At 35.2% G+C, this 27,338-nt stretch overlaps 1 protein-coding gene, 1 long non-coding RNA gene and 1 other non-coding gene across 3 annotated transcripts in view; 2 read left to right on the top strand and 1 right to left on the bottom strand.

Moving 5' to 3' along the window:
* Window positions 1-21,843, bottom strand: part of LOC110380081 (homeobox protein abdominal-B) — a 92,704-nt gene extending 70,861 nt beyond the window's left edge. The window contains exon 1 of the mRNA XM_021339959.3: window positions 21,706-21,843. The gene's annotated coding sequence lies outside the window, so the exon portion shown is untranslated. The remainder of the gene's footprint in view (window positions 1-21,705) is intronic.
* Window positions 46-1,747, top strand: LOC110380118 (uncharacterized). The gene is made up of 4 exons (XR_010277112.1): window positions 46-194; window positions 682-831; window positions 1,148-1,310; window positions 1,624-1,747. It is a non-coding gene; the product is annotated as an uncharacterized LOC110380118 (long non-coding RNA).
* Window positions 2,370-4,296, top strand: LOC110380407 (uncharacterized). The gene is made up of 4 exons (XR_010277150.1): window positions 2,370-2,539; window positions 2,952-3,101; window positions 3,507-3,657; window positions 3,914-4,296. It is a non-coding gene; the product is annotated as an uncharacterized LOC110380407 (transcript).
* Window positions 21,844-27,338: the final 5,495 nt, after the last annotated feature.

Below are 27,338 nucleotides of genomic sequence, written 5' to 3' on the forward strand. Positions count from 1 at the left end.
TGATATACATTTCTGTATACTCTGCATACTTTCATCTGTCAAAGTAGCTGTGATAACCCATGGATAACCTAATAATATAATAGCAAGACAAAATGAATTGGTATATTTTCGGCCTCCTGCCTCGAGTGGAATTTTACTGTATCAGTTTAAAACAATGCTGCATTCTTATAGCCATAGTGTATTTTTTTTACGGTGTAAGTAACATTTTTTTGTGAAATGTACACAGGTATTTGTAAATCTTAGAAGTAGTTCTATAAAATCATGAAACCAAGGAAGTTATGGTTTATTTGCTTTATATTTATATCCTTTATAAATCCAGGATGTACTGATTACAAAAGTCTCACTTGAAGACTCAACACAACTATAATTTTGAGCTCAATATACTTTAGACCGAAAAGAGGCTACGGCGTGGCAGCTGTTTTCGAAAAAAATCTGCCATCTGATTATAGTCCACAAGTCTCTCTATTATCTCACTTTTGAAGTCCGATGGGAAGGCAATCTGATAGGTTTGGAGACATTATTCATATTATTTGTATGTCACTACCAGACGTCGGAACTATAGAGTACCGGATTTTTGGGAGGCGAACGTGGGGCCGAAGCCCTTCTGAGACAATTTTAATGAAATGGTGTTAAGATATTTTTATGAAGGAAGTAAGAATCCGATCAAAATCTCTTTTACAGCTTGAAGCAATACTTAGCAATGAACTTAATGTGGTATATGGAAAATGCATCTTCACAGGCATATTATTGGATATGATGATCTGTTTAGCAAGGATCGTCTGTACGGTAATGTGTATAGCCGCTTTCGTTTTCCTATTCGGGATTATTAAGGTTTGTTGAAACATTTCGAATATCTAAGATACCGAATAATATGTTTTAATTAGTGCTAAATTTGAAAATGAAAAATGATTAGGTTATTTTCATTTCCCTGCAGTTTCGAAGCTTTTGTAATTCTTTGTACCTAAGCATTGCCATTCAACGTGGCAATGCAACCAGCACTGGCGATGAGGATCAATTTTTCGACGCGCTTTATTAGTTTTAAGTTTTCTTTTCTTATTTAAATATAGATTTAGTTTATTTTAAAATATAATGAACAGATTTTATTGAAAAATAAGTATAACTTTATTCACTCTTTGCTTGTTTTCAGAAAAACCGTGACGTCTATTTAGCTATCATGCATCTCACAATGGTGGTGGTTTTACTGAATTTGTGTGGATTTTTCCTTTTGGTTTTTACAAAAGATAATAATTGTAACAAAAACTGTCCGATGCGCTACTATTTCGCGGCACTATGTTTTTTTTGGACCGCATGTGAGTAGACTACGCGCATTATTGCCTTCTTCATTATGCAAAGGTTTATTTATTATTTCACGAAATTAAATGTACCTATACCTAAATAGGTTTAATAGGGTTTAGCTGCAGTTAAATAGTCTACAAAATCGCTGATTCACGATACCACCAGTACCTACCTTGATTAATAGGTTGACAGATAGTTGGTTTAACAGTCCTGCAGGAAGATTCTGAATCAATGCAGATTTTTTTATCTACTGTTATTTTATTTTCTATTATCTTATCTATTGTTTATCTATTGTAATTTATTCATTTTTTTTTGTTTTGTTTTCAGTGCTTTTCTTTTTCCTGGTAGTGATCAACAGTCAGTATAGAAGTGAAATAATGCATCGAATAACCGTTACACCACCTGCTAGCACTGATAACGAAGTCATAGAAGATAGATAACGTCTTTATGTACTTTTAGTGTGAGATGCTTGCACAAAATCAGTGTTTTCATCAGTCTACAATAGTATGAATCATTTAAGCTACTTTATTTAATAATAAAATTTAAAATCGCTATTTATGTTTGTTTCATTTTAACCGTAGATACCTCATAAGTTCTTTAATGTACAAAAAAGTAACCAAGTAGTGTGACCAACATGTTTCAAAGTAGGTAGGTACTTGAAAAACTTTATTCGTTAATACCTGAACACACGCTGTGAGTGCTATCTGATAAGCGCTGGTACATTGGCACTTGCTTAGCTTTTTTTTTCAGGATAAAGCTTTCAGCAAATAGGTAGTCAATTATGTATTAGTAATGAGAAAATACCTATGCATAAAATTGAGGACATAGCAGTTTATTAAAATAATGAGTTAGTTTAGTTTTCCGAAATTCTTCGGTTGTTTGGGTCACTAAAACTACAGTTTTGTATATTGCCAGGTCCTTAACGTTCACAAATATGTTACATCACAACTCTCCTCAGTCACAAGGCTTTCTCTTCTAACAAAAAAGGTTTATATATAAAATTACTTATTTGTAAGTATCAGTTTGTCTATGATACACATTTCTATATTCTCTATTCTCCCATCATAATTTTATCCGTCATCCATAATAAATAATAAGCGTTACATAAATGTCGTTTACTAATCTCGCAGACGTAAAGAAATTATATATCTTTGGTCCCCTACCTCAAGTGAAAACGTGTTGTTTTTGTGTTAATTTAAAAATTGGTTGTGTTGCTATAGGAGTAATTTATTTACTTTTCATCGTAAGTACAATTTTTTGTCCACTGTGCTTGAATACGTATTACGCTCTAATCTTCAAAAAGTTATTTTGAAATCTGGTAACCTTGGGTAGGTATGTGTTATTTACCTATAGCTTTCCAATAGGTTCTTGTCTCATATTCAAAAAAATCGGATTTTCTATGTAAAATCAAGGACAAAGCGATCCCTGATTTTGCATAGAAAATCACACACTTTATACATAGAAAGTCTCTTTGCAACCATACCTACATATGTAGACACAGGTTTATCCTCTATTTCCCGTTTAGTCACCAGTGTAGCCCGATGGGACAGCAATTCGACATGACCGGAGAGATCAGGCTCAGGAACGAGGAGACTTTATCTTTCTAATTATTGTAAATCAAGTTAGAATGTATAAAGAAAAATACTTTCTTACAGGTTGAGACATTCACAGGCGGTGCAGCAAATAGGGAATTTACGAAATGTTTCTTCATAGGCCCCGTACTAGAAATTTTAGGCTGGACTGCAGGCGCAATGTGTTTGATAACGTTAATATCAACGCTCCTTTTTCTATACGGAATTGCTCAGGTTTGTAAAAACTAAATACCTAATCACAGTTATGTTTCTTGATGACTGAGAAGCTTGAAAGATGACATGAATAGGAAGAGAGTGAGTGTCAGTATGACGAGTGATAGGGAAAAATAGAAGAGGATGACATATTGCGCCGACCCCAAATAAAATTGGGAAAAGAGCAGAAGGACGAAGAAGAAGTTATGTTTCTTGATCTTTAAAAATATTTGTATGTACTCAGTAAGTACTGTTTTAAATCTATAGGTACCTAGTAGTATTATCAACAGACAAAAATGTTTGTTTGTAAGTTTTTACAAAAGAGACGACCGAATCAATTTGAACAGTCACTCTACTGAAACGTTAGCAACAGAAACTTCAATAACATTTCTAACCCTTTGTAATTCGATTCTTATGTACTTTCAGACAAAACCTACCACATATTTAATTTTCATGTATACTACAGTAATGTTGATCCTATTTAATATGGTCACAAGCTGCTTAATGTTATTTGTAGTCACAAAGGAATGCACAAGGCCATACCTTTTCGGGGGAGCAAATTTTGCTGGAGCCCTATGTAAGTAGATTAGGAATATTGTTGCTTTCGTCAACTTTTCAAAAGTAGGTACCTACCTACTACAGTTCATTCATTCATTTAATATTTTAAAAGAAGAAATTACATATTTTTCGTTTCATTACATAGTTAATTGGGTTCTCGCAGTTCCTTGGGCAGATGCTGAACAATTGCTTTAAAAAAAGTTTATTTAAGTTTAATTTTAAAATCTGTTGTTAATATTTTAAAAGTTTAACTTTACATGTTTTTTCTATTTCAGTTCTTGTTTATTTCCTGGTGGTAGTCAACAGTTTCTATCGGGATGAAATGACCGCTAATACCAACAACACCGGTAGTAGCAACAACAACAACGCTAACAGCAGCAAAAACAACAAAAACGACAGTGACAACGACAGTAAAAACGACAGCGACAGTAAAAAACACTATAACACACCCAACATCTCGAACATCAGCCACAATGTCAACAGAACCGACAACAACAACGACGACAGCGACAGAAACAAACCCAGCGACCAAAAAACCGACAAAACCGACATTGTTAATGACAAATATATCTAAAGTATGAGATGCTTGGATAACATCAGTGGTTTCATCACTCTGCAATTGTACAATTTACTAGGTTTTTTTATACACGCGTTTTATAAAATCTAGAACATCATTTCTTTTTCATTTGAATCATACTACTTACATAATTTAACTTAGAAAGACAGCTATGATATGTAACCAATACACTTTTTAGTATTTTCAGTATTCTTTGTTATAAGTACTTATTATAGGGGCAACAGAAATATATTATCTCTGTTTAACTATCACAGTTCATAAGACACATTCTGGTTACAGAAAGACAGCAAAGTCTGAGTAATAGGGTCCTGTTTTACCATTTGGAAGTTGGATACGAAACCCTAAAACACATCTTACGTTACCACCTACTTTGAATAAGCGGCTTGAGTAAATTAAGATAGCTGACATGAGCCAAACTACATAAATACAGCCTCCCATATTTCAGTCCGTTATTATTGGACGGTATCTTGGAAATGTTAATTAAAGGGGTCTGTGGATCGGTCAAAGCGCCCGCCTTGCTCATTAAGGAGGGTACCTGGCATCAGCATAAATGTCACGTGACGGAAGATTTAATTATCGCCTACCGACAGACCTACCGCCGTGATACGTTAGGGTTACATAACCATCCAATATGTATTGCAATCCCTGTATATACCCAATAATTAAGCGTTATATAACTAGCCAGTGATGTAATAAATCTGGTGCTACTCAAATTAAGCATTATAAACAACAGAATTCTTAATGGTAAAGCCTGAATGAGTAATTAATTCAGTGATATTTCGTGAATATATAAAACTGAATTGATCTACGAAATTCAAAAAGAAAAGTTATAGGACTGCTATTTGCTCCTAGTCCAAAACAAATTACTTTTGCAAACAGTGTTAATACTTACAATCTCTTATATCTACATAGATGACAATATCTAATGTAGATTGTAGGTAGGTATATCAAACAAAATGAAATATAACAACAACGAAAGCATTTTCACAGACAAAAAATAACTTGGTTCACAATAAATTACATTTTACGTCCTGAAATTCCTGACAAAAATTCTGCTCGGTATTCCACGTAAAACATTTGTATTTTCTTTGAAAAGATCTCCCTCACGTCGCGTCCCCGACGGAGGCGTAAAAGAAAAGTATATAAATGTAAAAAGAAAGTATAAAAGAAAGTCACTTCCCTGAGATAGCGTTTCTCGGTGGCTCGACTGGCTTTTATTACGAGAAGCACGTGACGCGGGCTGGGATCTTGCCTTTTGAATTCTCTTAGGTATTAAGCTGGTTATGTATAGAATTTTGCGGAGTGAGGTTTTAGCAACATGTATTACATATTCCATAAGAGATAAAATTTTCATACCTAACTTGTTTTTTTTTTATTGTATAAATCGTTATAAAATCATCAAATCTATGGTAAGAAAATACCGTAGCCTATCTACCAACCCAAAAGTATTCGAGTTTCACCACTCAAAAACCCTAAAAGGTTTACAGAAAACTAGATACTAAAATACTATAATCTGTTTAATGAAACAGCAAATGGCATCCTAAAAATTCTTTAAAACAACTAGTACCAACAAGCAATATCCAACGGAATGTGACTAACACAAAAAAACTACACAATCTTGTCATGAAAAATGTCTAACATTTAAGCTACAACAACACTGCAGAGTTTTTGTAACTAAAATAGATATTGTTGGTTTCGTCCACGGTATCTGAGGCGGGCGTCTGCTCTGACCGACGGATATTTTTACAGCAGGGGCGACGAACTCCTACAGATCATCTTATTTCCATTTTGTTTGTTGATGGCGCAGACAGACGTTACGACCCCTGTCTAACAAGCCTGGTATTCATGTTTAAGAATAACAACTTTGGCTGAATCAAGGATTTGGACGGCTTGATTGTCTTTTTTGGGGAGGCTATCTGCAGCGCAAAATATTTGCGTTAAGATATGAATTAATACGTTTTCATTATATATTGTTTTCATTATTGGACTATATAGTTTGAAATCACCAACCCGCATTGAGAAAGCGTGGTGATTAATGCTCAAACCTTCTCCATGTGAGAGGAGGCCTGTGCCCAGCAGTGGGACGATAAAAAAAGGCTGTAACAGTTCATTATTCTAGCGTTTAATTATTGTCATGATTGGTTCGTCTGAAATAAAATTAGGTAGTGTTTTCCAATGCACATATTCAAGGGTAGGTACTTAATCTTTTATACAGTCGTTGCTTTTTTAAACAAACTGTTCGAATCAGTCTCGTTCAAGCACACGAATGAAGTCAAAATTCATGCCGTGACATTGTGTGACTTCCAAGCCTATATTCATACAAGATAATGGTATGCGTAACATAACAAAGCCAGAGGACAGCCTGGAGGGTCCCGCGTTATTCATAACGCACATAAAACCGACCCTCGTGATATAAGGATACGTTTTAGAGGACTGTGACCGGCATTGCGTAGGATCCTTCGTGAATATCGGTTCGATACTTGAAGTTACACTGTTGAAGAAATTAGTATTTTTTTTAATTTTCATTACTTTTAAGAATGCTGTAATTATACTACTACTGTAATTATTTGTGTTTGAAGCACTCTAATTAAAAATGGGCATCCTTTGCTCCATCCCTTCCTACAGGTTTTAGTTAATATAAAAAAATATAGTAACAAATTAAGATCGAAATATCGAAATCGAAATCGAATCAAATCGAATACTGAAACAAGACAAAATTATTCTATGTGCTAAGTCATTTTCAGGACATTAATTAAAACGTTTTAAGTACCTATATGAAAACATTGTAGTACTACACCTACTACATACTTAAAACTAAATTGGCCCACAGTTTTTTTTTACTTAGGTAAGTATATTTAATGCTTGGAAAATCATAGATAAGTAGGTGTGGCTGTAATTTTGCCGACGGCATTTTACCGACGGCCGGCGCATGACTACGCATATTCATTAATTCCACGTGGCTACCACAGGAATTTCTCAAAAAAACAAACATTGAGATTATAATTTTATATAGACACCTAGTTTATTTTCATTTAGGCATTCTAAAAATATATTGGTCTACTTTTTCAGCAGATTTTCAATCTAGGTTACTTGTGTTTGGGAGATTGTAGCTATCACAAGTGATTCAGCATGTTAAATAAATATAATTGGAAGTATCTTGATATTCTTGTATTGACCGACACTATCCAATTAAAGTTTAAACATACTTAGACAAATATCTTACGAACGACTACATGGCATTTAAAATCATTTAAACCCGAAGAATACCGGTTTCAGATAGTATAGGTACTCTTCTGAAATGTCTTCACGTATACCTAAGATACTCAAGTAGGTGTAGGTATAATCAGGTAGGTATGCATTTTCTCAACGCCATCTGTGTTCCAATCACGATAAAAGCAAAGCTTGCAAAGCGCATGCGCGAACAAAAATGGCTGCCGATCAATATGGGGGATGCCTCCCCAACTCACCCCATCATAACACTCTGCAAAACCATCTGCAGACAAAAATATTCCTTATTGCATGGTAATAAGGTGCTCGTATAATAAAGTCGAATTTTAGATGTCAGTATCTTTTGTTTGTTTTAGTAGGTAGGTAGGTGGGAATCCAAATAAGTAGATCTATGTCTATTTGCTTTGTCCGTACCTATCTACCTCATCTGAAATATGTATCATTTCAAAAGTTACCATTTTAGTAATTCTATGAAGTAAATATTTTATCTTGAACATAGGACTTTAACTTGGACTTTAACTTGGATTCAATAGGTAGGTATGGTTAAAAATAATATTTAAAGTGAGCTACCTAACGGTAGATACGTATAAGAGTCGGTATGGTTGTAAAGCAATGTTGTGCATACCCCAGCTAAAATTGCGATAGGAACAGTAGGAAGATGAGGTGAAGTGTCACCTTCACCAGTATTTATTAAAGTAGTTATTTCCAGATACCTTGATACTATCACAATAGGTAAGTAGGTACCTACTTGATAATTTACTTACTCACGTACCTACTCAGTTTGCCTAAATCAGCCCTTATTTCAAACGGCGGTTTATAGCGTTTTGTCTACACTTAGGTAAGTACTTCACCAATAAGTAGGTAGGTAGGTAACATACAGAATGCTAATTTGCACCTATTATAAAACCTATGAAATTATTATATAACTTATACATATAATTCTAAACAACTTATATTTAAAATGATGATGTAGGCATGATGTGTTCTCCTATAACTGAAGGAGCACAAATCTGCAAAGAACTTTGTATAAATATGCATGTAATGTGTATCCTTTGTTGGAGTTCCTTTCTGAATAAAATTACCTATAAATTATATGATATAGGTACCTACATAAAGGCCAGATACATACCTATACTAGATTGAGGTAATTAGGAAAGGTCGCCTAGAAGCAATTAGAAATAGAAACACAGAGGCTAGTTAATTGCATAGGATTTACATATTAATGGGATTCTTACATAATACCTAGTCCTATAACAGGTTGAACATAATTAGGTATTGAAATGGTAGGTAGGTAGGTACCTATAGCTAGTCCAAGATCCAAAGTAAAATTGAAAACAAAATGCTTACAGAATCCTTTTATGACAGTCATAATTACCTAGGTAGGTATTTACTCTCCAAGCTAGGCATGCCTAGTCGAATCTTATTAATAGATAGATATTACTCTCATATTTTATTCAGATATTTACCTAGGTACATGCAGCATACGCCTACCTAGGTACCTACATCAAAATTAAATTCTCAGCCGCAAATTGACCTTGCTGAAAATAGTCCTCCTATTGATTTCCTGAAGAACCTATAATAAGCAGCCTATGGCTACGAGTTTTTCAATTTTCACTAGTAGTACCTAATAGTCTATCTATGAATCTTTGGTAAAATATAGCCTTCTTAACTTCACCAAAGCTACACTCACACCTCAAACTTTTTACTTACCTACTTCTCAAACTTATATAATATTCCATTTCATGAATTGCTACGCCAGGACAGTGTAACTTTAGCTTCTCAAAGAGGTGAAAGAATCATTCAAATCGGTTTAGTAGTTTCGGATCTTTAAGGATTCAAAAAAATAAACAAAAACATTATGTTCATACTAAAGACAGCGCTGTGCTTTTATGGGTAGACTAGCCGTTTTCCCGCGGTTTCACCCGCGTCCCGCGGTAACTATTGCCCGTACCGGGATAAAATATAGCCTATGTTACTCGTGGATAATGTATGTAGCTTTCGAATGGCGAAAGAATTTTTAAAAACTGTCTAGTAGTTTTTGAGCCTATTCATTACAACCAAACAAACAAACAAAGTTTTCCTCTTTATAATATTAGTATAAATGCGTCATCAAAAGGGGTTTCTTTAGACGGCACTGGGGACACTTCGGCACAACTTTTCAATTAATTTCAATTACCTAAAGAATAAAAAATTATGTCTGGTCCATTTTAACTTTTATGTAATTAATTCAGCAAGTAATAATCTCAAAAAAATTAGTTATCAAATAAAACTAAATTAAAACTTAATCCATATTGATTTCTGACACTTACGCGAATATTAGACATTTAAATAAAACTACTTTTACGGATTTTATCGCGGTTATATTATATTATTTAATCCCGACGTTTCGGATCCTTTACAGCATCCATGGTCACGGGCAGACTAAGGTGTTGGTCGTCTTGATATATTAGTTACAAACAGCTACCCTACATTTTGTTAATTATTATTGACAATCCGATTCACGCAAAACGAGCTAACTGTATCCTTAGGTCGAGCAGTTGTAGGCTTGGATTTTGATTTAATAGTTTCTATGATGGGATTCCAAGCAGGTGGTATGACCCAGCCATCTTCTCTATTGAAATTTGGATGTTTTTTAATTTCAATAGCCTCGCGAATCATCCTAGGTAGGAATCGGTTTTCTTTTGCAAGGACTTGTGGTTTATCAAATCTGATGTAATGCTGGGCCTTGTCTAGTGTGTGTTCACAAACTGCTGACTGTCTGGAACGGCGGTGTTTGACATCGGCGATGTGTTCTTTACGCGGGTCCCTATGCTTCTTTAGTTTGGCCTATGTAAGAGACCACAATCACATTCAAGCTTGTATACACCCGCATCTTGTAGAGGTATGTGACACTTGACAGGTGGTAGAATTGACTAATCTTCTTCAGCGGCTTGAAGTAGGTTTTGATTGAAGCTCGCTTCAAGATGTAGCCAATCTTGTCTGTGACTCCTCTTATGTATTGAAGAACAGCAGGTAGACGCTCAACTGTGGCTGGTTTCACGCGGGTTCTGCGACGAGGGCGCGGTACTCGGAGCTTGTTGTCGTGCAGTACTTGCCAACATGTTGAAGCTCAGCAAGCAGAACTGCCACACCGCCTAAACCATTAAGCTGGAGTCACAGGCTAGAGACTTCATCGGCTGTCAAACCACAATCCTACCACAATATGACCAGAATTTAAGTGACAAGCACAAAAGCCGTTCCCTATCGAACCTACATATTTTACAAAGTTTGTCCCACCGATTATTCAAGCTATGAAATCAAAGGCATCCAAATTTCAATAATAAGTTGGCTAAATTGTCAATAATAAATCAAAATGTAATTAACATATATCAAGACGACAAGTCAATCTGAAATCCATAAATAATATAATATAACCGCGATAAAATCCGTAAAAGTAGTTTTATTTAAAACTTAATCCAGTAAAATCTTTCCCACATCATTTTCAAGTGAAAGTATAAAAGCGCCATCTATTGGACGCGGTAAGAATTAAGAGGTTACTTAGTTTGAGCGATGCTACTAGCGACATCTGTCTGTGCCCTATTGTATTACGTAACCGGTTAAGTACCTACTGGTAGCAAGTTTGTCAAGAGCTTTTGCGGACTTTGGAAGCTCCCAGAGTAATTATGTCAAACGTGTAAGATACAGATGTCACTTTCAAGAATATCAATCTTTTCTACGGCCCCACTGCAGAAGCAAATTGCCTCTTCATAATGAGCTGGTTAAAATATTGTTAAGTGTATTATTTTAGCTTTAAAATAAATGCAAATAGAAATTAAAGAAAATTAAAATCTTCAAGGAAAAAAAATCTTGTTTTTTTTTTTGTTGTAGGTAAACCCAACTTTTTAATTATATTTTAATGGGTACGTGAGAGGAAAGAGGGGGTTTATATTCATTCATTTGTAAATAATTTGGTAAGTAGGTATAGGTACCGTAGATGTATGCTGCATTCTCAAATCAAAAGTAACCATGTTACATTATTCAAGTTGAAAATATTTTAGCCAGCTAAAAGGTCACCAACAGGTTTGGCTCCCTACCAGATGCCGCGCAACTGACAAAAAAATTAAAATGGAAGAGCCACTACCAAACGGCATTGGTTGAATTCGGCGCCATTTGCAAAGGGCTGGGCTATTGTAAGCCCCGCCCACGAGGATCGGACGAAACCGAAACGCTCCCGCCTTTGTAAGTATCTGCCATCTTTGCTACTGTCACATTTCCATACGGGGTGGAGCTTAAAAGATAACGCTGCCAAATCAGGTATGCCTCAATATGGAGAAGATTTGTATAAGAATAATGACAATTTAAGTTAGTCGGGTAACTTTGAGGATCCCGCCATTTCTGGCGATTGCCATCTTGTAGAGTGAGTTTGTGAATATTGGTCAAATGATTACCGAATAGGTAAGGGGTGGAGTGCCTAAGTTGTTGTGGCGTAATTGGAACAGCATAGGTATGGAAACTTTATACCTACTTACTATTTATTTTGTAAAGATGTGTGGAATGTATGAGGTAAACACCCATTTGACTAACTTAATACCTAGGAAAAATACTACTTAGGTATAAGTATTTCTTGATAGATAAGTGCCTATCCCGGCTTGCTAATAACCTGTTTTAAACAAACTAGAAAAAAAACTAGGAACATTTTCTTGGCTTTAGTATATTCCCTATCACAAAAACTATGTTGGTAGGTAGGTAGGTACCATTTCTTAGTTATAATTAACTAGGTACCTATTGGCAGACCTACCTACGTACAAAACTTTAGTAGGTATTTTCTAGTCCAAATAAATTTTCAAGGTAGAAAAACCATCCAAAAATAAATATGGCCAAACTTCACAAGAAAACAATAGAAGGCTAGCACTCAACGCCCCGTAACAACCTAACATTAATGATAAACAGACCATTAACCTATCCAGCCTATAATTTGTGTGCAGTGACGTCACGACTCCAGTTACCGTCAACTACAATTTTATTATCCATTTGTAACCGTTTATGAGGAACAACAAACCTTTAGAGTCGTTCGCTCGATTTATTGACTCAAAAGTTCATAATGTTGAGAATTATAGCTTTGGTCCCATGCTTTGCTTCGGTGCTTCGATACAAGGGTACCTACGATAGGTAAGTACTTAGGTACTTACGTACCTTCATTGCGATTTGGTATTACCAGATAAATACCTAATGCAGAGAAAAAATAGAAAAGTAATAGAAATAATATTAGGGTCTTTTGTAAGGGCTACGAACTGGGCTACGATGCTACGCGGCTACGACGCTTTTTAATATTTTAATTTGTTTTTTATTTTTTTCAGAAAGTATTAAGTGTTGTCTAAAACCATCATTGGGTAATTGGATAATAGGCTAATAGGTACCTACCTACTGTCTAGTAGAAACTATAGGTATCTATCAAAAAATCTTTTGCAAATTTAGCCTGCTTAGATTGTTAGGTAGAACTGTCTAACTAATATCCATATCGGCACCAATCTCTAAGGTGACATTTACATTTTCACAATGATTTTACTGCCCACATAAACTGATCGCCATTCCTACATAGACATTAAAGATGAGACAAATTCACGATAATCAGTATAAATGTACAGTTTCTACTCACGATTCGTATTTACACAATTTACGATTTCCATATTTTCGTTCCAAAAGGGCGCATTCTGTGAAGCATCTTTCTCGCAGAAAAGTTTCACAATCTCAATCTTAGTAAATTCAAAACAATTATACCTATAATTATAATATAGAATATGTAGACCTATCATTTTAACCTTTTGTATGTCGGTTATTATAAAACAATAGACAATCAATTGCGTCTCTCGTTTATCTGCGCTCCGACATACAACGGATTAAAAATAAACCATCAGTTTATAAGTGAAGTATCTATACATACCTACATCTATACATACCTATATCTTATGTTATAGGTATAAACAGGATTCCTCTTCTCTTGCCTATGTCGCCTTCTATAACCTATGTACCTAACACCTTTATGAAACTTATGGAGTGCAATAAAGTATTGAGTAGGTTTTGATCAGGTATATACCTACTACTATCACTACTATATTAAAGGACCTCTTCATACTTACCTACTTATATCTTTTGCAAGGAACAAATAACATTACATAACACAATGATGACGTAGACTGAGCTACATAAGTAGGCAGCACGGTACCTATAGTTAGACAATTCCCGCGCGGACGCACTTAATTTCCCGCTTAGTTAACTTTACTACCCAACACTGATTGGATATTGATTAGAGCCCACCGTTTCACTAGTTTAAATGGCGATTCTTTTCTTCAAATAACATCGTGCCACCACAAATTTACACTCACTACTCGATTGTAATTACCTGAGTGAAGTTTATTACTTCTCTTGATTAAATAAAACATACCATAAAATCGTTTTAAATCGAACGGTATCGCAATGGATCGATGTTTTGTGATATTTGTTGTTGTTTGGTCTGATATGTATCTGTACCCTTATATAGGTAAATGAACCTGTCGATAGGCACATATAGATTTAGAAGGCAATATTAACATTATATAAAAAAATAAACGGTATAATATACTTTCTCGGATTTAAACGTTGGTAAATCTCACAACTTAAAAATAAGCTTAGTATGTATAAAATTTGTAAATTATAAACAGGGCGTAAAGTAATCCATATCTAATATCTGAATATAGTGAGCATAATAACCAATATGCCTACCTACTTACGTAGGAAGATAGACACAATACTAAAGCATGAGACGCCATATATTTCCTACTCAATCGAACAAACGCTACGTCTATGAATTAAAATGATAACCCCTTAAATCTCCATTGAAATGTAAAACTGTAACAATAACAACAAATCGTAAAAGCTACTCAAGTGGACGCTTAAATATTGACCTCCGCCTTCTAAACGGCTTTACAACGTCAAAGTTGCGCAATGGCAGGGATTTCTTGTTCTCTAATCCACTACTTGGGTGTCTAGTTTTATGTCGAACGGCATAAAGTGTAATAAACTACATGTCTCTCTCACTATACCAACATTTTTTTCTCTTCAACCTACTTTTTTCAAGCAATTTTAAACCTTATTCTTTACACGCTAAGGTTCAGTAAAAAGTTACGTATGGGTACCGTATGCACGTGGGTGAATCGACTTTATATGAACTATTATGAGTTTACGGCTGGTGTCATTCATTTAGCAAATCTCTCGTGATGGACGGATAGAAATAATTTATACCACTACGTGTCTCGTGCTGAGTTCGACGAAGTAAGAGGAATCAAGGTTACTGTGAAATATTCTGTATTATTCTGAACTATTCTATAGCTACTGGCAAGTACCTACTGATTGGATAGCTGCAGAGGCGTGTACCTTCTGTCAATACTTAAATGAAATAGATCTACCGATCATCCCGTCTAGAACTAGAAACTACATGTACCTAATTTATAATTTAAAAGGAAGGAGTAACTTTGCAAGATACAAAAGATCCTTACGAGCTTCCCACAAGTTTTTTTCACATCTTGTAAACATTGCATCTTTTAAATCACTGAGTAGGTACCAAACATTCAGTTCTCTGTAAATTACAGGTAAAGACTGTAAAAATCTTGAACAATTGTAAATTAATAACCGAAGTTACGCAAACCGCTAAGTATGTACAAGAATTGTGAAGAAAAATATGAAATCTAACAAGAAATCAGTGAACGTTGTTTACAAACTAGGAAAAGACGCGCTTTATAAGGAAATATGTACCTAATCTTAGAGAAAATACTGTTCATCGATAGTATATCTTGAGTAGATTGTAATTGGCAGGTACACACGAAACTTTCTCTTTTACAGAGAAGCCTACGTAAACATTGTGCGACGGATAAATAAACTTACGCTGTGTACGGTAATATATCTAACAATACATTTGTGTAGGTATGAGCAAATATGTAGGAAAAGTGCGAGTATTAAATACCTATCTACTTACTAAGGATTTACTTACTTGTAAAAATTAAGGAGCATTGTGCATGTGAAACTTGAACTGTTAAATGAAAGTAAAAGAGTTTTATTGATTGATATATTGAACGTATTTTTATGCAATGTAACTTTAACCATTAACTACGATTAGGTTCATTTCGTATTGTTTCATGGATTTAGTTCTGTATGTTGTGCAATAAGAAAACAAAGAACTTCTTATGTGGGTATCCTTTAACTGTATCTAAAATACCCACGTAAGGTAAACGCGGGTGAACTCGTCATGCCCCAATAGTCGTCAATTAATCTTAAAACTTTTATTATTATTTTCTACTGAACTTAAAATGGGCCGGTTTATATATCAACATATTCTTGATAATATATTGCACAATTGAAATAACAATACGGGGTTTTAACAGTCACGGCTTCTAAGATATGTTATTTCAAACGTGTGTGCCCTAACAAAATCGTTTTTTCGTGAAGTTCAGCTGTCAAAAGTGAAACTCAGCACGTGGTTTTGTGTTTTGATTTACATAAATCCAGTGGGGTCTGTGGTATGTTTCTTTGTTCGATTAGATAGTTAAGTTTATTTGCTAGCGATGTATTATGCAATTTGGAATACTTTTAACATAGAAGATATATTTTTTTAATGTGACATCTATTGGTACTTCAAAACTCCCATTTGACCCAAAAACCGTCAATTTTACAATTATTATGACGACTACTGGGACATGCTCAAAAGTTGCACCTAAACTCGTCATAATGAGGATATTTTGTGTTTTACAGTACAAAATGCGAATAAATAGCTAATATCGGGACTTTTACAAAATTGATAACTGTCTAGAACAAACATATTTAAGGTTAAGATTACATTTGTTCATAAAACTGCGTTTCTTTTAAGCTTTTTCTTAGGAGTAAATTTTACTCTGCTGGTTCTAGATGCACGTACACAGTCATGTTATTCGATTCAATTAATATGTTTCTTAATGGTTAAATCCCCTGTTTTCTATAAGTATGCACTTTCTACGAGTGTTTTTTCAGGTATATATTGACCGCTGTAGGCCTCCGCCATTTGATTAAGATCTACCGCTTTGGGTACAAGTAGGTCTAGCACTAGCCTTTGTTTCTACTACCCTTGGATTACAATTTGTGGCAAACAAAAATTGACTGTTCTTACACTATGCTTTTTGTTAGAAATAACTGCATTTCGTTATGCGTATTGTACCGCGTCTTCCTAACGTGCCTTAATAGCGCCTGTATAAAAATTATGTCATTCAACTAGTTTTGACGCAAAAATATTAAAATCAGTTTTAAAACTAAGATGACATAGCTTCCATCGCTGTCACTTCTTTGCTTGTCGTATTCGATATTGATGGGTAAAGAGTAATCTTTAGTAAGATTTTTTATTTAAAATTGTCTGTATTTAGTGATTGCATGATCGTAATTTTAATAGCAGATCATGACTGAAAGAAACTACAAGCAAGAGGGCCTTTTAAAAGTCATAAAAGCTGTAAATCAAGGGCCCACACACAACATCAGATGCAGCAAAAAAATTTAAAACGCCCTTTTAAGACAACTTTAATGAAAAACCGACGATTATCCCTGTATATACTATAGAAATGAACCCAAGGACAATCTCCGGTTCTGTGCTAAAGTATTGCTAACTATGGAGGAAAACTGCTTTGGCTATTGCGTTGCGAGGGATGTTGATTGGATATAGGAAACTATAGGAACTATGGCACCTGGAAAAAAGTCGTGGTGGCCTGGTGGGTGGGCTAAGAATCAACCTCTCAAGTATGAGGGCGCGGGTTCGATTCCAGGTCAGGCAAGTACCAACGCAACTTTTCTAAGTTTGTATGTACTTTCTAAGTATATCCTGCAATGACACCAATGACTGTGTTTCGGATGGCACGTTAAACTGTAGGTCCCGGCTATCCTTGAACATCCTTGGCAGTCGTTACGGGTAGTCAAAAGTCAGTAAGTCTCACACCAGTCTAACCAAGGGGTATTGGGCTGCCTGGGTAACTGGGTTGAGGAGGTCAGATAGGCAGTCGCTTCTTGTAAAGTACTGGTACTCGGCTGAATCCGGTTAGACTGGAAGCCGACCCCAACATAGTTGGGAAAAAAGGCTGGGAGGATGATGATGATGAGGAACTATGGCACCTGCCGATGACAATGTATAAAATACATGTTAAAATGGCAGGTGGAGACTCGCCACCTCACTTACTGGGCCCCCGGGAATCAGTTGCTAAATCGCAACAAGAGGGCAACAGGTACATGAGCGGCTGAAGGGTGAAGATACCTCGGCGGACTTTAAACGCAGATCACGCGCTCCCTGTGGGTCCAGCATCACCGGCCCACTCGCCACTTACCACGAGGCACCTACCCTCCGAGCAGGGCTGCTAACCCTGCTCTAGCGACTCCACTCTGGTCGGCCAATGAAGGCAAGCCAAGAGGCGGGAGACCTTCACTCCAGCAGGCCGGAGATGGGGGACAGTATACTCTCCCCGGAGCACTCGGAAATATAGCCCCGCGGGGTCGCTACTCCCCGTCATCCACCTCAGATGCCCTGTGGGGCTTATTAGATATTATTATTATTGAGTTTGAACGGTTAGTTGTACCTAATCATATTTTATTTTTTGATTGATACCTTTAAGACAGTAGACAGTTTAAAACGCCTATTGAGATTTTTGCAAATGGTACTTAGCATGCGCTAAGCAGTTCAGAAGTTTTGATGAATGACAACCTTACCTACATATCTATGAATGTTAGTAATTATTTCGCGATAAGCTATATAAATGAATGTGGCTTTTATTTTTTGTGAATACTAATTATTTTATTTTACAATTTAAATATTTTAAAAGTAATTATTTTACTCGTGCTACATATGCACATGACTGCATCGTTATTATGATTAAAAAATATAACATACTAGCTTCTGCCAGCGGTTTCACCCGCATCCCGTAGGAACTACTTCCCGTACCGGGATAAAAAGTAGCCTATAGCCTTCCTCGATACATGGGCTATCTAACACTGAAAGAAATATTCAAATCAGACCAGTAGTTCCTGAGATTAGCGCGTTCAAACAAACAAACTCTTCAGCTTTATATTATTAGTATAGTTATCGGCACGAATCTTGAGCTCTGACCTACTCCTGCGCAGAAGTATTTATTGGGTCCCTTTTGTGGTATGAAGTGACGAGCGGGGACGGGCTAAAGCGGTGATTGGCCCGCAGTGCATCGCGTCATAGCGGTCACTCGGGATTGGTTCTTTGCTAATAAATCACTTCTGCGCAGATGTAGGTCAGAGCTCAAAATTCGTGCCGATAACTATATAGATATTTTATACATACACTGGTTTTGTGATTCCAAGTGTTTGATAGATAGGAATATAAATTAAAATGCAACTATGTATCTGTTTTATTGAATACCTGCTCTTCTAACAGATTATGACCTGCTATTCTAAATAGGAATTTGGTTTTTTATCTATCTACCTACCTGATGTTTCAAAAGCACAAGTATGCTTAACAAATTCAAGCACAAAAAAAATGTACATAACTTGAACCTTATGTTCAAGAGCAGAGAGTTTACATTAGCATTAAAAGTTGACGAGTACTGGGATAATTTGACGAGTATCGGTACAAATTAGACGACTATTGGTACAAATCGCCCTTTTTTTACTTTTGCCTTAATAAGTATATAAACCCATCAAAATGATTAAAAAACCATTAGTTAATTAGAATAATGAATAAATACTCTATCACGTCATGCAAAAATTTTCATTTTCTATTGAATATTTAACACACAGTAGCGCTTCAAAGTCAGTGATTTCCGAAATCCGACGACTATTGGTACGTTTACCTTAATTATTATATTATTTAGCGAAATAAAATAAAGTAAAATTCACATAAAATTACTGCCAATTTAATGCTTCTAATGGGTCGTTGATGTCTTCTGTACGTTTGCTCTTGAATGTCTACGAAAAGGTTGGTTTGGTAGCATTTGAATCATTCGGATTCTGCTAGAAAGCCATCTTTGCAGTATGGATGCCTACTTCTTAAAAGGTTATCTATGTAGTTTAGGTATTTACCTAATTAGCAATAGTCTCCTTGAAAAATAAGTAGGTATTTAAGTACTTAGGGAAGTGTGTTTACTTTTATATTATTGCGATAATAATTTCCTATACATTACTTTGCCATTGTTATGATTTACTAACATATTTATGAGATAGGTACATTTTAAAGTATGATGATAAAAAATAATTTCATGATATAAAAATAGGTACACCACCAGTACCTATCGTAAACAGGGTCAAAGCTATCGGGTGGATAAGGCTTTACAGACAGAAACCTCCTCACAATACGCGCCGTATCAAGGAGTGCCGCCTTTTGAATCAGTCCCTTGATCCAGCCGCCTAACGAGAGCCTCGTAAGATGTTGATCGAGGCTCTTTAGCCCTAAGAACATTGGCCGTAACTACGTACAATTGGCTTGATAATAGCCGTATCGGCATTCTACATGACCACAAAGTTAAGGTACTTTCTTGCCGATTATTCCTTGTCGATTATTCATTTAGTAAGTATTACCTACGTTTAGGTGACCTAAAGGACAGTATGTCAATAATGTTTATACAACGAGCTAGATAGCTTATCATGGAAAATATTACTTAGCTTGATATACGCCAGTCAGTTTTACATACAAAAGAGCGACGGATTCAAGTGTTGATCATAAGTATCCAACCATTAATAGATACATTTTTAGTTTGATAAACAAAACTACTAAACCGATTTCAAAAATTTCTTTCACTGTTGAAAACCTACGCTGTTTTTTCAGTAATATAGGGTATATTCTATCCCGGTACGGGCATAAGTTTCTACGGGATGCGTATGAAATCGCGTGAAAACTGCTAACACAGAAATGAGCAGTTGAATATGGAAGACTAGGTTTCGACGACAGTAGGTAATGAAGTGCTTTGTAGAATAAATCTGTTTTAATATAAAGCAAAAGAAACAAAAGACAATAAGAATTATTGTTTAAATATACATTATAAATATTCGATTAATAGCCCACTGACATTGAACGGGGCTAGGACTTTGAATAAGAAATACCTTTCAGACTTCTATTTTCCTTCTTCGGTTTCTAATTAGACAATAAATCAACTGCATCAGATTTGTATGGATTTATTTTATTACTTATCTATACAAATTAATTATCTTCATGGCAATGAATTTATTATCTCAAGGTTTTATGAACCTATTAAGGACTTAGATGCCATTTTAAAATATTTTGTTACCGTATAAAAATTCTCAGTAAATGAGTTATGATAGTATCTTATATAAAATAACATTTAAAATACAAATATGTTAGATAATAAGTGTACCTATACCTATAACTTTACTACTTTTTAAATTAATGTAAATATTTCAATTAATAAATTGAAAATACTGTTAATATGAATATAAGTAGGTACCTATCGTGATATTAGTAACAATACTTTAACTTGTGTCAGATAAACAGGTAAGCACCTATGATTTATTTGTAGGCAACAGCTAGCGACGGCATTCAATTCAGTCTAGAATTTAAGTAACTAAGCAGAACTATCATTTGGTAGGTAAGAAAATCTGTAACAACTTTCAACTATGTAAAATGGTAGGTAATTTGAATTTGTTGGTTGCGATGGCTAGAAATACAATTTTCTTTAACTTTAGGAAGATTTTTATTTTCTTAGTCTCACAGGATATCTTGAATACCTGGTATAGATACATTAAATCTATTGTTTGTTAAAATGCTTGAAGTGTTATTTACCTTCATTGTGCAAAGCTTGTTTTAACTTTAATAAAGTAAATCACAAGCACTTATTATAATCATCAAGTTTATATCTGTTGGGTAAATTAATTCAATCGTAAATAAAGTTATCTTAGATAAACAAGGTATATAAGCGTTCAAATTAAGAGATAATATACAGAGTTATTAAACAAATTGCTGCGTGAAACTTGTCTTAATTCCACTAAGAGTCAGTAGCAAATCCATGGCCAATTTAGCGTGACCGACTGCACTACGTCACGTCTTCAAACTAGAAGATAAAACATACAACAAAAACAACAGACGTTTACTCATAACAAGAAATTCTTAACGGTCCTCAGCATTCAACGAAAAGTGTCGAATTGTCACAGACCAACAACAACCCGACACCCAAAGGGTTCCCGACGGTTTGTTGTCCGAACGCGATTCACACGGGCGCGTGTTTGCATCACAAACAGTGCGGCAACGACTGAGCAATTATCACTTACCTGTGACACGCGATCACAGCACTGCACAGATTTATAGTCGATAAACTTGTATCATCACTTTTACTGTGTTGTAAATTAATTATGTGCACTAGGTATGTGAGGTTGCGCGTGGGGCCGTTGGTGCGGCCGATCGCGTCCGCGGCGTGCGACGTAGTGGCTGCGCGCTGGGCGGGCGGGGCTTGCTCGCTCCGGTCGCTCGCTCCGCTGTTCGAAGCGCGCGCCGATACATCCCTTGCCTTATCCTCTAATACATTAGGTAATCGGAACCCGGGAAAATTATCGACCCTTCAGTCCCCTTTCTTTCGGTCTCCACGATTTTTGGTCTCGCTGACAAATGGTTTTTAGAAGAGCTCTGTTGGTTTATGTGTTGAAAGATAAAGTAGGTATGTTATTATCTGGAGTTTGTAGAATAACTGGGGACAGCTTTATTTATTTTTTAAGAAAGAAATAATGCTTTATGAAACAATTATTACTACATTTTGATGGGTACTTTAATTTTTCTCCAAAATTGGTTCAATAAAGTTCAGTGAGAAGCGATAAAACTTTAACGTGATTGACATATCAACACAGAGCCAGCATTTATCCTAGGCACATCTACGAACTTTGAAGGAGCTCATTCCTTTTATGACACAGCGACCATTAAGGTGGGATTTTTTGAAATCCTTTCAGAGACATAAAATGAAGAATCGGGTATCTAGACTTTGAGAAAAAAAAGTGAGTGGAAAAAATATACAGTGAAAGGAAGGTAGATACATAAATATAATTTAGTCAAATGAAAGCAATAAAATCAGTTCTGCTTCTCTTACGAACATTAAGCACCGTTATACAAATAAGTGCTACGCCATACACTTAGCGCTCTCGTAATTATTCAAATTAACTTTATATGTAATAAAATTTAAGGGAGCTATAGTTTACTTTTAGCGCGCCGTAATAGCTACGCGATTTTTATCTTGGTTTTTATTTTAATAGTAAATATTTGAGTGTGTTAATCAAATGGTGTTGGGTTTGTGAAGGTTTCATAGTTTTATTTTTATAATAAGTAGGTATTTACTTAAGATTTGTATGGACTTGGTCTCGGCATTTACGGAAGAACAGTTGACCAAAATGTAATTGGTACTGGAACTAGAACAATATTCATATTCATATTTTACACAGACACATGTAAAGATGAAAATTAGCAAGATAGGAAATTCCAACAGAATATTTTTAATATAAATATGTTTTAGCATATATTCCCGGTCATTTTTTTGACCTTTTCTTTCACTTTAGTTTTCATTTCTACCTCCATGTCAATAATATAACTTATCAAAACCCCAACCCCTAAGCGCCTAAGTCTACATAAACCCCCACATTTATACTAAGCTCCACTACAAATACCATCCAACGCAGGTACCCATTTACATACCTAGGTACGAGTATCATGCGCTTGAATATGAACCATCAAACTTTATGATAGGTATAACTAGGGCTGCCATCTCAAATTTAGCCAAACTTGGACAAAGATTCTTAAAAACCATTTGGCTCAAATCGCATTTTTCCCCTTTACGAGTAGGTAAGTTTGTAAAAACAGGACCCAATTTCAATTCATTTATTTACTTCTACACAATAATGCCGAAAAATACTGAAATTCAATGAGGTGCTTCCTCATGTGAAAAGTGTCCGAGTTTTCCACGGACTCTTCTTGAAACCCCGCCCGGACGGCCCCCGGACGGGCTCCAAGCTAGGACAAATCCGGGGAAAGCCAAACCAATGGCAGCCCTAGACATTACTAATGCATAACATTGCGAGTCAGCGCCATTCAGAACAGCCGCGGCTACAAAACCTAATGGATATGGGTTACTGGGACTTTACACTGCACTCAATCAAACTGAAATATTATATCTCTGTTTTATTTTTTATTGAGTAGTTAATAGCTGGAAAAAGTATGTTGGTAAAAACGTAAAAATGCTTTTATCCTATCCCGATATGTGCTACCTACTGATTAAGTAATTTTATTGATGACTGAAAGGGTACGTACCTACCATTGAATATTCAGAATATCAATTGTTCTTTATTGGTTCATCATTCCGATGGAAATTCGAGGTCTAGATATGCTTAGGTAATTACTAGAAATAATAGTTTCAAGCCCGGTTTCAACAATAAAGTGTCAGTTAGTTATTTGACAGTTAATACTGCTCATAATTCCTGCCAGATATTTCCATCCGATACTTATCTGCGAAACTAAACGTTCTAGTTTATCTGTAAGATAAGTCACTGATGAACTATCACAGATTTTATCTGGAACTGGTGAAACTGACCATTAATATTGTCTTTATAACTTAATTCAAGCCTGACAATCCATTTTCTTCAACTACGTCGGTTTATTTATGAAGATACTTAATTTTTCTTTCATACGTTATTGGCGTAGGTAATAACATTTTTCCGTGTTAAACCAATTAACAGTCATGATATCGATTAAATCTAGATTATACTCGTAATTTGTAATAAACCTGTCAAATTACAATCAAGATTCATAACTGAGTATCGTTTATTAAGACAGGCAAAACACGCAATCTATTCAATCCTCGACTAGTTGAGAATTCATTTTTTGCAGTTTAATTACAACAGTTGGCTTTACGTATACATTTTAGAATAGAAACAGGTAATAATGTTAAATTATGCCCTGGCATGCTCCTTCCTCACGGCCCTGATTGCGTCCTAGCTTCGCCAAAGAATTACCGACAAAGTTAGAATCGAACCGACAGCAAGCGGCGGCATTATGAACACGCACGACGAAACCATGAGATTTTCCTAAAGCGAACTTTGTGTAATTTGTAGTGAAATCACCAGAGCGGCTTGTAAATGTCATTCACTACATTATAACGAAGTACGCTTGAGCAAATTAATGTCAAACTACATGACTTTGTGAATAAGTACAATTGTTTCCACGATCAGCGAAAACGGAACCAAAAACTGAGACTCTTTTTTGTTTTCAGCACATTAAGCGCAATTTTATGATGTGTAATTGAGGTTCAAATTAAAATGAGATTGTTATCGTAGGCGGCGAGGCTTCTTAGATGGTGTTTATACACTTTTAATTGTGAACTTTTGTTTTAATGCCTTAATGATGAAGCCACCGTTCGGTTAATTATTTTATAGTAGTGTTGCAAGGTAACAAAATTGCTTTAGTGGTCTATAATACGTTGCCACTACAGGCTTCGTAGTAAGCGGGCAATACTGTTTGTTTTATAAAGTGCCGCTAATAAACCCGCGACCACACGAACCCACATTTTTAACCTTTAATAAAACTAGCTTTTGTGGGTTTTACGATTTAAATTATATGAATATTTAAGTCGCTACACTTGAAGTGCTATGGGAACTTTGCCTTTCAGTAAAGGAAACGCTTGGAATACCTTTAATGTTCCGACTTTTCTTAGACCAATAATAGTAATTATTGCAAGCAGGTAATATAATCTGCAAGTGTAGATAAAACCAGATGTAACAACAACAATGTAGAGATACGCTTCATTTATGTCTATATACTACAGTCTACAGTATTTCACATGAAACTGACAAATAAATACGTAGATATTTCTTTTTTTTTTACTGAATGCCAAACGAAATGAAATAAACAAAAATAAATAAAATATAGATTCCATATTTTATTTCTAAATCTTTGGGTGAAAACGTCTCAATTTAAAATATCAGAAGCAATATAAAATAATATATTATTTAATGTCAATTTGGAACTGCAAGATGTTTTAAATCTATTACACTACAGATTGCGCTATGGGCTATGCCTAAGTTGCTTTTCGAGCCAAAACAAATTGCTCTAAATATACTGGTTTCCAATTTTTCCTCAGCACGATTATAAAATGGTTTTATCGCTGCTGCATTGTAAAGAATCCTGCAAGGCAGCCTTGCAATATTTAAACAGAATGTATTTGAAGGCATGCGTGCCTCGGTGGAGCGCGTGCCACATTCCTCGTCGTATTGACTCGGACCGACACAAAGTAACTTAGCGGCCATATGGATAGACATACAAAATTTGTTTTGCTGTTAACATTGTGTGGGGAATAAAAGTGTTGGTAGGAAAAGACAGGAAAAATTGTCTAGGAAGAAAGAGATAAAAATCTTTGAAAATAACAATACTTAGGTATCTTATTGTGCAGTAAGGGGTCAATGACACATCACTCACATTAACTCTCCCAAAATATTTATTTTTCATGTTAGGTACGTTTAATTGGACTAAATAAACAAAAAAATTAAAGCGATCAATCAAGAATAAGAATCTTAAAATATACACAAAAGGGCTAATTGCGCGATTTAGTATAATTTGAATGAAGACAAACCTGTTAGAGATTATAAAATCAGAAAAGGAAATATCAAACCAAATAACACTTCTTAGCAATACCTGTGACAAAAATAAAAGTACTGAGTGAGAGAGACTAATAAAGTTACTGAGTTAACTAATTATTTTCTCCATTTGAATTTACGTTTCCATACTTTAATTTCAGGTGCTTAATTATATTTTTTCTGCTGTCCATATGTTAGGATGTAAGTAAGGACCACGGGACTGTTTGCAAAGTGCACCGCTAATTGCCGGTCAGCGTCGCACCTCACAGCTGATTTTATATTGTACGTACGCACCTACATTATAAATATACGATGATATGAGAACCCGTATGCTGTGAGGAACCTGTGTACTGTTTGGAACCTGTATATTATATGTATATTTCAATCTTCATTAGTAAATGCGGTCACAAAATGTCACATGCCACTGGTAGCAGAAATTACAGTATAAACTGAACAACAACATCAATTGAATATTATAAACATACAGTATTATGCAAAATTTCACATATAAATTGAAGAAGAATTTCTTCCGATTTTTCTGTGGTAAGGTTCTTAAAGGTGAAAATAGCAAAAGGTTTTAGAGCTTTCTTAGTTCTAGACTTTGTTCCCAGATGATCCCTATGATTTCAGTGAGTATTTAAGAAAGCCAAGAGTAAATAGGTTACTTTAAACTTGACCAGATAAAAAAACGAATTAGTTGATGAAGAATTTACTGATTCCGCAAGGCAATAAATAAAATAAAACGGATTCAGGAAAACCTTTTAATATTAACCGTAATGCAGAATCGCAAGACGGTCCCTATCTCAAGTAATTTCGGAACGAAGTGGATTGTTTTTCTTGGGTCCCCGATTGGATTTATCTCGAGTTTTATGACGTCTCGCATCCCCGTCGTAAACTTTAATACCGGTTGGCTACCGCACTCTACAACAATACTGTATATATATAGCTTATGATAATCTTTAGCTTCACATATTTTCGTCATACAGACGTAAAATCTGCTATCAAATGTCTCTAGCACAACGAGTTATTAGAAGCTATCACAAACATGCAACTATATTATTCTAACATCTTAATAATATTCTAGTTGTTCCTGCTACGTATGCAAGTGCACTTAAGTAATCATTTTATAATCTTGTACGATAGTAAAATGCAAGCTATTAGCAATATCTTAATTAATTATAAGCTAGACGGTATTTTAAGTGCATGTAATACCTAATAGGCAGTAGAACCTAGTTAGCCTCATAAATCATACGTAGAGCTGGTGGTTTATAACTTATAATTCCAATTTATTTATTATT

Source organism: Helicoverpa armigera, chromosome 14, assembly GCF_030705265.1.
Source record: "Helicoverpa armigera isolate CAAS_96S chromosome 14, ASM3070526v1, whole genome shotgun sequence".
Lineage (NCBI taxonomy): Eukaryota > Metazoa > Arthropoda > Insecta > Lepidoptera > Noctuidae > Helicoverpa > Helicoverpa armigera.